The 15,715-nt window shown below is 41.9% G+C and overlaps 1 protein-coding gene across 6 annotated transcripts in view; it reads right to left on the minus strand.

Moving 5' to 3' along the window:
• HTR2C (5-hydroxytryptamine receptor 2C) overlaps positions 1–15,715 on the minus strand; it is a 4,576,123-nt gene that overhangs the window by 4,098,378 nt on the left and 462,030 nt on the right. For all 6 annotated transcript variants that reach the window (XM_069612886.1, XM_069612885.1, XM_069612883.1 and 3 more), the window contains exon 2: positions 13,505–13,588. The gene's annotated coding sequence lies outside the window, so the exon portion shown is untranslated. The remainder of the gene's footprint in view (positions 1–13,504; positions 13,589–15,715) is intronic.

The raw sequence follows: 15,715 nt of genomic DNA on the forward strand, positions 1-15,715 counted from the left end.
GGTTGAACAAGGTGTCTCCTACACTAATTATGTTTATGATACGCATATCCTCCTCCCTATCTCTGGTAACTATAACACTGACACCAATGCCCTCAACAAAATATATCAAATCATCCAAGACTGGATGGCACAACACAAACTCTGTCTAAATGATGAAAAAAACAGAACTGTTCCAAGTGGGGACCCAAACTCAATTAAATCGGACGACGACTACAAATCTTTCACCATAAGCGGGAACTTCATCCTGTCCTGAAGGACGTAAAAACCTTAGGCGTCTATCGGGACTCCTTGCTCTCTCTAACGAGAAAAGTTAATGCAATGGCATCGGCGGCAGACTACATCGCTAAACTCATTAATGCCTGCAGACCATACCTGACTCCGCAAACCTGCATCACCTTAGCCAGAGTTCTTATTTTGCCCACACTAGAGTATTGTGACACCCTCTTTGCAGGCTCTGCCGCTGGAAACATCAAAAAAACTACAGGTCATCAAAAATAATGCCCTAAGAGCGGCAGAGAATATAGAAAAAAAGAGCAAATTTCTTCAGCCAGACCAAATGCCCACTGTCTGCCAATTCGAGAACGCATTATGTTCAAAACCCTCCCCATCACTCACAAGTGCTTAGCTAACACTGCCCCTAAGTATCTCTCTAAAAGAATTGCCAAACATTAATCCAACAGACCCACCCGCACCACCCAATCGCACCTTCTCACCATACCTAAGTTCAAACGAGAAAAGGTAGGGGCCGCAGCTTCCCAGCTGTGGCTTCCAAACATTGGAATGCCCTCCCTCTGTCCCTAAGATCAGACTCCTCTCTCTGGTCCTTCTGCAAAAGACTCAAAACGTGGTTCTTTATGCAAGACCTATAGATCATATCACACTGCATTTAGGTAAACCCTGTCCCTTGTCCTACCTTTTCCATTACTGTATTTACTGCTTCATGTCTGTTTCTCTGACCCTTTGGTGAAGGACTCCAATCTTGCCTCTTTACGCAAGACCTATAGAGCATATCACACTGCAGTTAGGTAAGCCCTGACACTTGGTCTAACACTGACATTACTGTATTTACTGTATTTACTGTTTCATGTTTGTAATGTAACTAGCGCCCAGATGCCCTCAGGTTCAGCGTGCTCTACAAATGTCAAATAAATAAATAAATGAATCCTTCCAGGAGGCACACACTAGGTTTTGTAAGAGCATTGCCAACTGTATTTTAAATGACAACCACAATCCCAAATTGGCTGTGTCAGTCCTTTCACAAGGCGAAAATCCATTTAATAAGGGGGTTTTACACATAACTATCACTCTCTGGCATGCATTTTAAATGCAAAGACATCAGATGCCACAGTCTGCGAATTCAACACCAGAGGATATTTAAACAAGAGAACCCAGATTGCTAATGAAAAAAAGACTGTGCAGGAGATTGGGGAACAAAATACCCCTAAAGTTCAAACATTTTGATATGAGCATTGCTGCAAGATTTTGCTTTAATGCAGTATTCAACCTTTGGTATTCATTAGAGAAATAGCTGTCTTTTTTAAATTGAGCCATTGTCATGTTATCAAACGTGTCTGTATCTACTCTATATGCTTAACTAGATGAAGCTCAGTTTTGATCACACATTTTAAGTGGTGCTTGAGTGAGTGCCTAGGTGAGGTGTGAGGCAAAGTTAAATGAGACTGAGGTTTCTGTGATGCTTAAAACTGAAAGGTTGGAGGTTTCTGAGGGATGTGAATGTTGAAGCCTTTTGTACAGTTGAGTGGGAATTAATTAGAGATAACATCAGGCAATTTTAGTTAGACGCTTGGACAATAATTTTGTGAAGATGTCAGAGAGATCAATCCCTATATTAATTATCAAGTTGTCAAAGGTTATTGATGGCACAGGTGATCCACACAGGCTAAATCGCCCAGTTGTTATGTATGGCTGTTAGGTCCAGATGTGTCCCACGTATGGTGATTTTAAGAACCATGGTAGTGTGGTTGTGACTGATCATCGATCAGGCATGTATTGTCAGTTGCTAGGGTGGCTGTTTGATAAGATGTTGTCGTAGGGGAGATAGGGTAGCTGCAATACGTTATTGGACAATTGACTGGGGACGGTGTTAAGGAAGACTTTAAGGGCCACATTATTTGTTTGCAATATTATGGTGTCATTTGTTTTCAGGAAAAATGCTTCCCAGTCGTTTATGGACACTGGCCCTCAATATGAGGTTGCCGGTAGGCTCCTGTTAGTACTGGTGGCCTTCCACCAACCTTGTCTTACCTTTTCTGATGAACAAAATCCTGGTAATACTGGGATAGAATTGGCGGAGGAGGATCGGTTAGTTCCCATTCCCATGGAGACTGGTAGGACTCCACGGGAATGGGAACACTGAAGCACCGGCACCATTAGTAATGGTGCCTGTGCTTCAGTGAAAAATCTGCCTGTAGGGGCATGAACTACTGGTAGGTCAGGCATGATGGTTGTTCACAGCCCCTACTGGCAGGCTCAGGGTGACCCAGTCAGGAAAAGGGGTTGTAACCGTTGTTACCAGCACATTTTCAGGAACGGGTCACTCATAATGAGGGAAAGGAGGGGGAAGGCAAAGCTGGATTTTTTTGATCCTGTCTCTTTGAAGAACACATGCATTTATGTGGAGTTTACCCTGGGTACTGGAACGATTGTTGATGTAAATCCAGGAAACTATGTAGGACAGAAAGCAAAGAGGAAACAGAAGGTCCTATCTCTCGTGTCCTGTCCACAACTCTATACCCAGTCGGCGCTGGTGTGGCCCTTATCTAAAAGTGAATACAGTAAGAAAAGAGAAGTATATTTTCATGTTTAATCTCTCATTGTTAACTTCAGTCCCAGTTTCTTCGTACGTGATTATGTTCGAGACAGAAGAACCAGCGTGGAGCCTTACTCATATGCAATGCTAAAAAAGGTTGTGTACAGTATTATGGCAATGGTTACTTACTCATATGCAATGCTAAAAAAGGTTGTGTACAGTATTATGGCAATGGTTACTTTATTGGCCAGTACTGTAGGCTAAATGAATCCCTATTAAAAAGAAATGTTTACTCTTAGTGAACACCTCCATCTACAAATATGTGTACAAAATATAGTACCATCTATTTAACTTTGGATTTTATGATGGACGAATACAGGTTTCACATTAGCTGTAAATGGATTAGGTGACGTGAAACGGACAAATAAGGGAATATATAGAGGGAGAAAAAAATAAGCAGAAAGAAATAAGTCTGGAGTGTTTATACTCACTTTATTGTGGGGATGGGCCTATAAAATGTAAACTGATGCTGCACAAGGAGATGCTGTAGAAGTTCATCTCATTCATGCGCAACGCCTTATGTGAGGTAACAGCCCTGAGCTTTAACACATTGGGCCTCATTACAACTCAGGCGTTAAGGGTTAACGCCACCGTTAACCCTTAACGCCTGATTCTGATTTTAACGCCTGCTTTTAGCAGGCGTTAAAATCCATGGCGCTAACCTGCCATGGTGCTAATTACGCCGCCGTAATTTACGGCGGCGTAATTAGCGCCTTCCCCACTCCCATTATGCCCTATGGGGCAAAAATGGGAATGGGGAAGGGAAAATGGGAAATGGGGATTTACCGCCCCACTCACCTTGGAATGGGGCGGTAAATCCGCCATCCACCATGGTGTAAACGGAGTTTACACCATGGTGGTAAAGTTGGTGCACTTAGCACCAAGGTTGTAATGAGGCCCATTGTCTGTGGTCAACGGAATGGAGGATAGTATATTTCTGGTTTGTACAATCTACCTGCAGACTCAGATGGTGAGGGGGGGCATGGCACACCCACTACCCACTAGTGTGAGATAAAAGTCAGTGAACTAATCTTATCCCCAAGACAAGGCCACGCAAGAGGAACTGTGTTCGTTGAGAACATCAGTATCTATATCAAGAAACCCTGGGGAGGTGTACCATAGTGTAGGTGCTAATCCAGGTATCCTTGCTGCAAGTGTTCCATAAAAGGGAGTTAACAGTGGAAGCATCCTCACTGGACTGTGCTATTTAATAATGGGACCATATGTTTAACATATGAAAGTATGCATGAAGACTATGCCTAATATCTGATTAAAGAAGATTGCATGGGTAAATGTGCTACTTACAAAATCACACAGCTCCAAATGACAACCAAAAAAAACAGGCATATGCCTTAGCTCACTTCTGAGGTGAAGAGAAATTCAAAGACATTGCAGGACGTCATGTATGAAGACTCAGAAACTCAATCTGTGGCTTAGGGTTGGAATTCGAACAGCCTTTTTGGGCATGGGCTCTCGCAGCGATATAAAAACGCATAATAAGTACACAGTAAATGTAGTTCCTGGCTACATTGGAACAGTGAAATTAAACATGCATTAAAACATAAACGAAGAAAACCAACAGATCCTATAGCTGGGTTACCTTTGTAAACCACCTTAAAGGAATTGTAACATTTTACAAATATTTTAACTCAGCTCCTATAAACTATAGGTCAACAGCAAAGTAAGGGTCGATAAAACCAATTCTGAAATAGGTTTTCACAACCAGGATATCAGGTTTTTAAGCATAAAGAGTATTACAAGAGAAAGGAAGTCATGTTGAATCTTATGACTGGATCTAGCCAGACATAAGACAAAACTAGTACCATAAACAAATATTATATACACACACAGAAGCTTGGAGGTTCGGTCCCCAAAATATTTAAAAGTCCCTCCAAAGGGCCTTTAAGACTGGGGTCAAAATGAAAATGTGTCCTGGTCATAGGGTTGTTGGTTTGACTCACTAGGGAGGATTCATGAAGCCGAGCAGCATCATTCCCCTCTCCTTCCCCTTTTCTCTCTCACTCTCCCTTATCTTTCCCTGCCTTTAATGCACTTTCCTTCTCTTTCCCTCTTTTTCCTCTCTTTTCCTCTCTCCAACATCCAGCCGCTGTGGCTTTCAAAATTCTGCTGGCTCACCTCTAATATCGGCTACAGTACATTTCTCAAGCAATCTTTTTTCCTGTGCGTGGCCTCAGATCGCGAGCATATTCTACCTTAAGACTGGGGTTTGCTTCTAAATGTCATCTAGGGGGACATCCTGTACAGAGTCATTGAAGTCACAGGAAGAGGCCCTTTCTGTAGTCCCAGGGAATGTCAGGGGATCCTGCCAGTAGGCCCTCTGAGCACAGCATAACAGGACATGGTGTGGCAACCGGCACCCGTGACCACCCAAACCCCGAACCCCAAGTCCTAAACACAGGGTTGCATTTCTCAAATACCCTAACAGATTTATACATTTACATTTCTTATCAGAAGAACTTTCTTCCAACAAAAATTATTAATGAGGTAAAATCATATTCACACTTTACAGTGGTGTCTATGCATTATATGAGTGTGCATTAAACGGCTGTATGTGTTTTGAAAGACTTTCATTTTAAAGTCTGCATTTTCTACATGCACTTTTGGTCGACTTGAATTTGACTCTTTTTTATGGGGCTTCCATCCCATGCCCCTTCCATATCCCAAACCCCCACCCCCAAACAACCCACCACCTACATACCATATGAATGTATTATTTATATGCAGTTGGTCGAATCAACCAAAAGTGCACAAACTAAAAGCAGAATTTCAAATGAAAGTCTTTTAAAACACGTATTGCTATTAAAAAAAACAGTTTTAAAAAAAGAAAATCACCATTGTGGTCTGTCACCACTGACAAATCAATTGGCTCAGAGGGCTGCAAAAGTCCTACACTCTGCCTAAACGATGACAAAACCGAGATCATACACCTGGGTCGCAAAGAAATCTTACCCAAACTCAACAAAAAGTATGACAACTTCACTATCGACACCACCATCATCCCTGTTTCCACCTCCGTAAAAACCCTTGGAGTCTACCTAGACTCGACCCTCTCTATGACACCACAGGTCATCGCCATTGCCTCAGCCTCGGCCCACACCACCAAACTCATTAACGCCATCAAACCTTTCCTCTCCCCCCAAAACTGCCTTTCCATCGCCCGTGCCACTATCGGATCTAAGTTTTACTACTGCAATGCCATCCTTGCAGGCACCTCAGCCAAAAATCTCAACAGGCTCCTAATAGTGCAGAACAATGCACTGCGTGCATTCCCAAAAGAGTACATATTACTCAAGCCAAGCAAGCTGCTCATTGGCTCCCCGTTAAGGAACAGGTCAAATTCAAAATCCTAACCAGCCTATCTAACTGAAACTATCAACAGAGTCAATTCTACCCGTCCCAAAAGAAGTCGCTATGCCAACCAACTGCAAGTCCCACTCATCAAAAGTGCTAACGCCGGAGGTCTAGGCTTCCCCCACATAGCTTGCAAACTATGGAATGCTCTCCCTAGCGAGCTTGGAGCAGAACCATCCCTCCTCATCTTTCGCAAAACCCTCAAAACTATTCTGTTCAACTAACCCTTCTCGCTCTCCTAGCAAAATCTGTAACTATCCCACTCTGCTGCCCAATTAACCACGAAACCATGTATGTATTCAAAATCTACTGTATCCAATGTAAGCTACTGTGTACATGTAACTAATATCTACTGTAACCTTTGTAACCGCCATGTATATTATGTCCTGTAACCACACGCGAAGCTGCCCTGTAACCACTAAGCTAAGATGTGGCATGTAACCACTAAGCTCTCCACTTTCTTTCTAACCAGCAAGTCTTTTCTTTGTACATCTTCGTTGGATGCAAATTTATTTTGCGTTTTAGTACTGCAATGGCTATTGATATAAAGACGTACACTTGATATCTAGAAAGCGCACGTTACATGATCTTCTATTACTCATTTTTAATAGTTTGTGATGTTCAGCCAAAGGGTTGTAAGCAATGAAGGAAGACTTCAGTAACTTCTCTGAATGGGCACTGATTATGCCAGCAGCCCTCAAATGCTGGTCTTGCATAATCATTTACACTTGATGCTGCGTCTGGTGCTCCTTTGTGTTTCCTTCTGAAGTCTTGGTGTCTCCCACAAGAACTCCTGTCTAACAGTAACCTTACTTTGCAAGGCAAATTCAACCCAACAAGTACACCTCCCCTAAAAACGTAACCTACATTCTGCAACATCTCCATCCTAAAATAGGTTTATTTTCCATTAATTAAACTCATCTTTTAGTTGCTTTCATTCACTGGGATTCAGATATCACCACACCGAGCAGCCATTACACTCTCTGGGTGGATTACTCTTTACCCTGCAATGCACTCTTTTATTTTAATACATTGATTGACCACTTGAACAGATTCATTCAAAAAACATCATATTATATCTACTTATTCCATAACGAGTGTATCCTCTGCTTGATCTACCAAGCAGAATTAATTTATAGTTTTCAACAATCATGTGTTCTTTCAAATGGAAAACCAGACAGTTTCTAAAATAATTCCTTTGTCAGGTGTGTATTTATGATAAAGAAAAAGACAATTAAAATGTTATTCCACAATTAGTAACCTATTATGCACATGATTATCACATTTATGAAAGTAACAAGGTCCAGCATACTGACATAATACTTTGTAAGGGGGAATTTCTTGGGATATTTCACATGGTTGTGTGTCATTTCATCTCCAGTTATTTTTATGACTGGTATTTTTACGAATACATTTTGCAGAAATAAGTGATCAAAATGTTAATTTTTTATTCGGGGTTCCCCTCAAAACCCCATCCGCACCGATTCTTAACTATTGCTGACACCCCCCATCTCTTATCTGCCCTTTCGCACCACCCCAAAATTAATTCAGCAAAGGTAACTCGTAAACAGACGTTCCATGTCATCAACCAAAAAAAGTCAAAAGCCATATTGCAACCAACATAGTGTGTTTGACCAAACAGGGAGCTGGGAATGTTGGGCCAGATTCTGACAGTAAATACACATGTTCTCTCAGTAACCAGTGTGTCTTCCAGGGTGTCAGCAATTTATTTTGGAAGGTGCCCCCTTACCTACCAAACCCAACCCTATGGAATCTTGCACTCTGACTACTCCCATCATCCTCGATTCACTTACATGGCCAACCCAAGGCCTTTTTGTCTTCTGGATCCCCATGGTCCTTCGCTGCCCAGCCATGGAAACAGAAAAGGGACTCATTCCTTTATTTTTTCGAAAAGTGTCAACCATCTTTGTTTTTTTCACTGGAAATTGACCATGTGCAATACGTGTATATGACAGAATGATTTTAGGGATGAACAGTGGCAAAATTGCCTACCTAGCCCCTACACTTAGAAAGAGTGATCAAAATTATAAAGGAAAATCAGGGACAGCTAATAGATATACCTCCTTGACCTTTTGTTGTAACACTGATTGAGGGAAGGCTTTAATGTCAGAAGGGATGTAAAAGTGATCAAGTAGCAGCTGAAACAGAACAGTGCAAAGGTCCAAAATAAAAGGAATGTCCAAACAAATGTCTATAAAAATGTATATACTTTAATTAAACACACCATGTACAAATAACTCTAAATGATAGATAGTGAAATGCAGAATGCAATGTTGTAGCACTCTAGGTTTTCAGTAGGGAGGAGACACGGGCAAGAAATGTAATACAGAATTCAAAGTGGATATGATTTTTGTGGAAAAAGGCACTTAGCCATTCTCCAGAACACCAGACGGTGAACCATTAGGACATGGTCAGTTCAAAGTACCTTAATTCTATATTCAGTAATTGAAATGCAACAAATCAGGCTTCCAGCTGTACTGCGATGCAGATTGAACCAGGTGTGTGTGTGTGTGTCAAGTCATGCTGGTCCTACGCAACGTGCTGGCATCTAGCAAGTTTGAATTGGGAGGTCAGTGGGGCCGGAGTGTGGCACTCAGGTCATGCAGTTCAGATGCCTCACCAAGGTCGGTTTGAGTGACGAGTTAGTTTGAGACATTGGTAACTGCTGGTTCAGGTCAACAAGTGATTGGGCACTCTAGTGTTTCAAGACTAAGTCCCTCAGTTTTAGTCAGTGACCTCGATGATCCGATGCAGGCTTAGAAGAGTCAATGGTTTGAGTTTGTCCACAGCGGTGAACAGGTTGTTGGAGCCGAACATGTGACATTATCTCCTTGGAGCAATGCAGTGGCAAGCTGATTTGAAGGGTCCAAAGCAGTGATCATCCGAAAGTTCAATGAAGTGCCAAAAGCAGCACTGATGGGTCCCTCTGGTTCAAATTCGGTGAACATGGTTAAAATGTGTTTTTAGAGGTTCAAGGCAGTAAGACAGGTATCCTGGTTGATCTGCCCCTGCAAATGCTGTGAGACCCACTGCAGGGGATCTAGGACAGGGTAAGTCCTATCAGGTTCCTCTCTCCCAGCTCTGGGAGGTTTGATGCGTGGAACATCCTGGTCCTCATTAACAATCACATCCAAAGTGCCCTGAGAGTGGATAGTTATCAGATATTGCCTTTGCCTTGGAATACTCCTTCTTTAACTAACGGCAGAGGTCTTTGGAAATCTGTCTCTGCTGCACCCAGCAGTAATATAGCAAGTGGAGATCACCTATTTTTAATCCTTTTTGAGGTCTGGTGAAAAGCTCTCTCCAGCAAGATAACCCATCAGCAGGAGCTGGGAAACAGGAATCAAAAGGCATATCAAACACAAAAGGAGTAGCCTCATAGCAGAGTGTTGCATAACAAAGGCACTTCGATGTTACGGGTCTGAGAAAAGGATTAGGTAAATATAGACAGTGGGAGCTCAGCACATATGGGGAAAGATTCCACCATATTGTTTCTCTCAGCCCCTCTCCTTCCTTCCAGTCTCATCCACTTCCTTTGGCACAAAGCACTTTGTGTATGATGCAAGAAGGCAATGACCACTTGTCACAAGAACAGGGATTGGACCCCTTTAAGCAGACCCCTTTTATCAGGCTTCTTTTGTCCAATCTCCTGTGTACTTTACCCTATATTAGAAGTGGTCTCTCACTCCTTCTTTGAATCACTTTTGGACCATCCAGTATTTAAGGGAGTATTCATTTGAACCTTGTTTGGTAGAATTGATCTTTCAAGGGCCTTCTGCCAGTGAGGTGAAGATTGAGTGTTCCAAGGAAGAGTAAAACTCAGCTTCCTAGCCACACCCTGGGTATATTGGAGGTGGCCTGCTGCTGGAGCAAGACCTGCTTTTCTGCCAGCTACACTGGTACCCAGGAACTCACTGGAGGTGAATGATCCCTGCAGGTGTTTTCCAGCCTCCCCTGTGTTAGGAGAACGAGAACATGGAGTAAATATGTCCATGAGCCCCAGGATTGAAAGCCATAAGTGTTTCAATCCATCTGGGACCCACCATTGCTACATTTCGCTCTTGACCTTCAATCCACTGTTATTTGCACCTTTGATACAGCTTGGTGCTGCATAGTACCAAAGCAAAACAGTTGCTGGAATCATCAGCTCATCGCTGGACCTCAACTCGAATAGCTAGAAGCATCTCATCATGCATCGACCTGAACCAATGTTTACCAGCGTTGTAAACCTATTAGACATGGAAATATAAAAAATGTCACCCTCAGCAGTGCCCCCCGCAGTTACTGTGATTTTGGGAGTGCACAAAATATTGACACCCCTGGCTGCACTCAAGCAGAGAGGGGTTGCAGGGGTGTTGCCCGCTCACCTTGGGCACAGTAACTGGAGTCCGGCGTTGCAGGGGTGTCCCCCACTTACCATTGTGGTAAGCAAGGGACAAGAACGTTTTTAAAAAAAATGAAAAACGCAAAAAAGCACCCTGCAGTGTCAGCTCCGACCTATGTAAGTGTGAGGAACCAACGCTGCAGCTGTAGCGGAGAGTCGGCTCTGCGCACAGAAGTCTGCTGCCGTAAAGGTAAGTGGGGTGGGCAGGTCAGGTAAGGGAATACAGACCGCGGATGTGGGTAAAGTGATCTATTTAATCACTGTGCCGCACCGTAATTGGCATTAACATTTTCATTGGCGCAGTCACAGGCGGCACAGTAATCACATACATTCTTAGACATTTAATCACTTGTCGAACAACACATTGGACCGTCAGGATCACAGCGTTCAGCCATCATAGGACATCGATTTGAGCCATTGTGCATCACTTATCAATCCTAAAGAGCAGTTATCACATGTCTCATAACAGTTCAATCTTCGAACTGACCCTCGTAAACCCTCTGCACTGCATCACTTGAATGGGGCATTCAAAGTGCTCTGAGCTACTGCTTCGAACAATCTCACTGCCTCTGCCCTCCCTGTACAGTGCGTTGGAGTAAAGCACTTTATAAATTAACAATAAACTAGAAAATACAAAATAAAAAAAATAAACAGCTTGGACCTACATGACTCACTGGAACAAAACCTGGTTACAACTGCTCATACGGAGATCAGAAGCCTGGTTCGATGATGATAAACCAGCTCAAGCTCAATACGGATAGTGTTGGAAGGCCCCAGCCTCACTGGCCCACTTGTTGGGACCCTAGATACTGGTTAAGCCCATGTTTTACCCTTTTCACCAAAAAGGATATCCTTTTCAAACACATTGGTACTTTATGCATTTTTCTTCCATGCTAAGTGTCCAACGTGCTTGCATCTTAAATTTTGCCTTTCTTCGTCTTACTTTACAGGGGTGGGTTTCTTATAGTGTGTTTTCTAGTTAGATATGATATGATATGATATGCTATGATATGGCATTTGTAACGCGCCTATACACAGTTGTACATCGGTGTGTTTGATTAAGGTATATATTTTTATTGAATCTTTGTTGGACATTCCTTTTTTTTCAACTGTGTACTATTGCTGTTTGGGTTGTTACTGTATCACATTCCCACCCCTTCTGAGAGTATATACTTTCTTCGGTCCATTGTACTGGGTGTTATTTTAATGAGCACCTCTAGTTACTCAATACCCATGTTATTACAGAATACCAAAATCAGAATGATAATGACTAAAATCAAATGTATTCTATATTAATTATTAAAAGAATATACAAAAATGTATGAACGTGTTTTATCGCTTAACACTCAGAGAAGGTGACCGCATTAAAGTAACTTGCACAATAATAAAAGGCAATAAATACTAAATACAATTTAAGGTAGTGTTTGTTATACAACGCTTAATGCTAACCAGATTTCAAAAGTGTAGTCATGGCACATAGCAAGTTTGTATCACACTACCCCAGTATACGTTTTGGAGTTTCTGCGCCACTAATATGTAGCAGAAAAAGGCAATCAATGGTTTGTAGAACAACTGTTCATAAATGCATCTGATATTGACAACACATTTTCCATTCCACCTTTCATATTCATACAAATAGCGGAACCTCTTCTGGGGTATGTTCTTTAAAAAGCGGGGTTAGCTTTACAAACACACACTATTTGATAGCACTTCAAATCATTCCCGCATTCGGTCGTTTTAAATAGGAAAGGAAGTAAATCTTACTTAAAAAATCTATTTTATTTGACACCCCAATCTCTCAAACTAAATCCCCTTTTCCTAAAAACATCATCCAGCGGGCATTTGTCATTCAAAGAGATTTTGATTCTTTTTTCATAACATTCACATCCATGAATCCCAGCATCTCCTCCAATGATGCACCCCTTTCTTAATATATGAAGCAAATTCTTTACTCCCTAACTGAATTTTCAAGACTGTATCATACATGGCCCATGTGGGTGGATCTGTTCATGTGGTTCACATCGGCACACATAGGTTTTGCCCATGCACCTTTTCAGTGCCATTCTATAGTGATGGGTGTCTCAAAGGAATATGGGATGCCTTATTAAGAGGCATCCACTTAATCACAGCGTGACAGCATGACGCTGACAAAAGCATAATGTAACCACATTGGCCAACAGCTGAGAGAAAGTTCCACACTACAAGGTGCATGTACACCTGTGTGGTATAACCATTAATGGTGACCTACCGTCTGACTACATACCAACAATGTGAGCAGAAACAGCAATGTTCCACAGTTCTGAAAAGCGCTGAACGCTGACTGAAAGATTAAAGCATGTCCTGGTGAATATCTGCTTGCATTGGTTGGTAAATGGGGAGGGTTTAAAAAACATGCTTGTTTGACTTCCGGTTATCTTGCAAATAACATTTCCAATTGCATATAGATATAGCGAGACGTCTATGCCACTTATATGTGTGATGCATCAACAGCTATTGTTCTTTCTCCACAAGTGGTCATAACGTGTGTCATAATACTATGCTCAAGCAAAGCATGGTTTTTTCGATCTTTCATTGCATTTCTGTCACTGAAACAGGCGTCAGAGTGTATATCATTGCTAATGATGTCCGCGTCTGTTAACAACCTTACTCCAGCATCCACTCCCTCCTCCTCCAAGCAAGTATCCTTGGTCACTTAGCAACATTGGATGCTGGGAGATGCTGGAAAAGAATGCCAGAGGCAAAACAACCCTAGCATTTATCAGCTGCATCAAAACAAAAAAAAATATAATAATAAAAAAACAACTCAGGTCTGAGGACTAGTGCTTTGAATAGTTCACCAATAAGCAGAGGCGTTCCCAGCATGCAATACAGTGTAGACATTGACTGAATAAACGTACCATTCTTGGGATTCCTTCAAACTGCTTCGCTTACTTCCTTTCACATGTTCACCAAATGTTTGGCTGCCATCTTGGATAAAAGTGCTATAAAATATACAAACAAAAATGAACAGGGATGTCATTTAACCAAAATATCTGGGGTAGCAGAAGTTACATCACTCGGCCAATGACATCACAGGAAGAGACACAACATGACGTGTGACCGCAGATAAACAAATGGAAATGCTTTATCATGACATTTTACCTTGATGACATAATAAGTGGCATTACTGATGTAAACAGCTACAATACGTTTAAATAAATATCATAAAATGTTTCTAAAGTTGCAAAACATTCATTTGTTTACCAACCATATATTAACTGGGATTCTACCCAAATATGCCACGAGCGTAGTCATGATTGCCAACAACATACCCAGCAGAACCATCATAGCTGAACAGCAAAGCCATTTTATGCTGGTTATAGCCTCACATATCAAACAACTTTCATTTGTACAGGAAACCACCTGACCTGCACTTCAAGCACCTCATACTTAAAAGGCCATACCTCAATGTCAGATGGGTTGAGAAAGCATGAGTGTGTAGAATTCCTCAGGAAATCATTGTGCAACAAAGTGAACATATGTCACAGATATTGCACCTTTAGAAATAAAATAGAACTTTCTATATAGTGCTGCATAATGAAGTACTACCACGTATGTCTAAGCACTGAATTATTAGGTTTGATTTGGTACCAATGTAATGATCTTCAATTTTTTGACATTTTGATAAGGAAAGGCTCAGGGCCCATCATATCACTAGAGAAGGCGTACATATCTCTAAAACGTTTCTCAATTAATTACTCAGGTACTACTATGCATGGGGTGGACTGGGAACCATAGTGGCCCTGAAAATGTTTTTGAAAGTGGCCACATGTCACAACATGCATACAAATGTGCTAGCTAGCACAACTCCTCTAACGAGGGTTTAGGGTGAATTTGGAAAACGGGTCCAAATAATAAATTTGAAAGTACTATATTGGGAGTAAAACATGGTTAACCATAACAAAACAAGACCTAAACATTATAACTTGATATAACTTGCTGGAAGCTTTATCACACGTGTTACTTCAGAGAGACGTGGGGGATGAGCGGGGATGGAAAGAAGGGATGGGGTGACTGAGCCACAGGGTAAGAGAAGCAGAAAACCAGGGTACCTGCTCAAAAAGAGGCTCACCCGGAAATCTCCAGAGCTCTGTGTAGGCCAGCTCATAACTGCTAGTGTGGGAAGCTGAACTGGTTCCTTAAAGGACTGTGGCATATGTGCCGTAGGACTTTAAGTTTAAGATTTATTAATACACATTTGGTAGTGTAGCCACGTGAATAAATATTTGTTTTCTGTAACATTTTCAAGAACTAAATCAATATGCAATAGGAAAATATTCCAGACATCTCAAGTTGTTCCTTTTCAGGTTTGATTTGTGAATACTATACGTTATCCTCCTTTCTTTTGTTGCCCTCTGGTACATGGATTTCTATGTTCCATGGTGTCTGACACATGCTCAACTTAAAGCACTAAAATGCAAGAAATAGAATAGGCAATGGGCAACATGGGATTCCTTTCCAAATATGGTTAAATCGTTTAGCTAATTCCTGTATATAAATAGGGCCTCATTCCGAGATTGGTGGTAGTCATGGCGCTATTTGCACCATGACTGCCTCCAATAACGGGTCCGGCACCGGTGTTGTTCAATGGGGACTTACCGGTGCGGTCCGACCCTGGCCGGACCGGTAAATCCCCATTGAACAAACCATTCCCCATTCCCATTTGAGCCCCCATAGGGCTAAATTTGAATGGGGAGGTTGCTAATAACGGGCTCGCGACTTGAAAGCCCGTTATTAGCACCCTGGTGCCTTAGCGGGACCCGTAAAGGACATGTGGTCAGACCACACATTCCTTACGGTCCCCGCCAAGGGACCTTGGAATAGGGCGGTAAGGGATTACCGGCACCAGTCTCCTTACCGTTGCCCGGTATCCCTTACCGCCCACGTTGTAATGATCCCCATAGTATTCAGTTGTGTTGTTGCTTTAACCTAATCTAGGCAAATAAATATGAACCCAACATCATGTTAAGAATAAGAAGGTGGAAATAGAAAACCATTATTAGTAGCTCTCACAATAGCCCACTTTCCCTAATAAGAAGGCACAATTACTATTATCCTACAATCTACAG

Source organism: Ambystoma mexicanum, chromosome 5p, assembly GCF_040938575.1.
Source record: "Ambystoma mexicanum isolate Mex_15411 chromosome 5p, UKY_AmexF1_1, whole genome shotgun sequence".
In the NCBI taxonomy this organism is placed as follows: Eukaryota; Metazoa; Chordata; class Amphibia; order Caudata; family Ambystomatidae; genus Ambystoma; species Ambystoma mexicanum.